The sequence below is a fragment of the Leuresthes tenuis genome, unplaced genomic scaffold, assembly GCF_036924035.1.
Source record: "Leuresthes tenuis unplaced genomic scaffold, fLeuTen1.0.hap1 SCAF_19, whole genome shotgun sequence".
In the NCBI taxonomy this organism is placed as follows: Eukaryota; Metazoa; Chordata; class Actinopteri; order Atheriniformes; family Atherinopsidae; genus Leuresthes; species Leuresthes tenuis.
In genome coordinates this window covers 26344518-26346618 of record NW_027325373.1, presented here as the reverse complement: position 1 = coordinate 26346618, position 2101 = coordinate 26344518, and the positions used below count along the sequence as shown (strand labels likewise).

The 2101-nt window shown below is 44.1% G+C and overlaps 1 non-coding gene across 1 annotated transcript; it reads left to right on the top strand.

Moving 5' to 3' along the window:
• The first annotated feature begins 728 nt into the window (after positions 1–728).
• On the top strand, positions 729–802 carry trnan-guu (transfer RNA asparagine (anticodon GUU)). Its single transcript has one exon. It is a non-coding gene; the product is annotated as a tRNA-Asn (tRNA).
• The last annotated feature ends 1299 nt before the right edge of the window (positions 803–2101 follow it).

The window sequence follows — 2101 nt, the reverse complement described above, 5'->3', positions numbered from 1 at the left end:
TGGCACATTTTTGCCCCAAGTAAAGTGTCCAAATTTAGACCTCCTCGAGCCGGCAGCACCCACCCATGAGCCCCCTCTAGTCAGTCATCCACTGGTTCTCCAAACCTCCAGAAACCATGCCCACCAGCCGGCCCTGTGCACCCACACTTAAGCACCCCTCCTCAGACTGAACCATCCATCTAGACCCACCGGAACTCTGCGTCCCTGGTATGGACTCATTTTAGCGGATGGTCCAATTTGACGCACTTTTAGTATGGCAGACTGTCATGGCGGATGCGTCCAGTGGCAACCAGACGGTCATGGCGGATGCGTCCAGCGGCAACCAGACTGTCAAACTACTACCTTTTCCATTAACTTTCTTTTATTGTGATGAGTGGTAAAGATGAAAACAGCAGTTAAGGCGATAACAAGAACATCAGCCTCTTCATTTTGTCAAACTGCTACCTTTTCTCTAGGTCCACTGCCTTCAGGTCTCTTCGGTACAGAGACCAAGCATTGATGAGTGCCACTGTGACACTATGCCACCAAATATACAAGTACCATCTTCTGGTTTTTAAGCTGTATTTGTACAGACCCCTTACCCTATATGCCTACCTGTAAGTCGCTTTGGATAAAAGCGTCTGCTAAATACATAAACATAAAGGGGACGAACCATGAGAGAAAAGATGGTGGTATTCCTGCATTTCAAACATTTGAAAAATCCCATAGTTAATGATGTTGCTAACAGAGTCTCTGTGGCGCAATCGGCCAGCGCTTTTGGCTGTTAACTGAAAGGTTGGTGGTTCGAGCCCACCCAGGGACGAGTAGTTTCACCAATACATTGTTGATAAGTTACACATACTACTGCCATTTCTTCGGAACACGGTATGCAGCCTCATCCTTCACTACCAAATTGAACATCTTTCCTATTGGCAACCTACAAGCTGTCAGGCTCTGTGGTTAGAGAGAGCGCAAAAAAAAAGATTTTTGGACTGACAACTGGAGGAGTGGTAGTCAACCTCCACCTCCACGGCCGAGTTGCCCTTGAGAAAGGCTCCGTACCCCCCCCTGCACCCCGGGTGCTGTAATTGGCTGCCCCACCGCTCCAGTGGATGGCATCTGTCTCCATGAGTGTGTGACCCTGTGCATGTGTGTGTTCAACAGGTACCAACCTGGATGGGTCACATGCGGAGGAGTCATTTTAAATTAAATCATTTTAGTTATTTACATTGATCCTCTATCATTCAAATGGTTATTAGTATGCCATGAGACAAAAGTGAAAGAAGGTTTACCTGTTTTGAGAATAATTAAAACCAAATTCATTCTTTGGGAGGCTCCCTGGTGTCAGTTTCTCCTGAAATGCCTCAAGTCAAGATGAAGCACAGGTCTGCTACTCAGGCTTTGTGGACTCTTCTTTTATAACGAACCATTACACAGAAAACTGTGAAAATGTGTTTCCTCCTCGCCAGTAGCCCCGAATAGACCTTACCAGGGAGGCTGAGGAGTGTGATCCCGTTTTTCCTGTCTGACACAAACATTCTTACAATTTGAATGGATTGAATGGATGTTTTTATGTCCAACAATGTTTAAATATTTGATGCTAATGATAAAAGCTCCACGATGTCAGATTTTATGTTCAAAGTAGAACATGTGAAACAGCATAAAAAGTCATAAAAAGTTGACTGAACAGCATACATGTGTAACTGTGCTGTCGACACAGTGATGTAAACACTAGATAAAGAGAGAGAATGAGCTTTTTACTGTCGGACTGTGTTGACTAAAGTGAGGACAGAAAACAACAGACTGAGAGAACAAAGAGAAAATCAGGAGCCTGCAGGGAAATCTTGCCCCACAGCTGAAAGTTTCTCTTTTAAACAGAGAAGTTTCAGTATTTTTCTGTTTTCACCACACTGCTGAATGAGTTCAGGCGTTGATGCTGATCAGTGTTTCCTGAATTGTTCTGTTCTGTTGAAGAGTACTTTTTCTTGTAAATGATGTTGTCAGATTGGTAAATAAAATCTACTCTTTGTTCCACCGTCTTCATATAGAAAGTCCAAGATCTTTAATCCTTCCGCAGGCAAGAGGAAACATGGCTCTGATGAGGCTAATGAACACGAGCAAC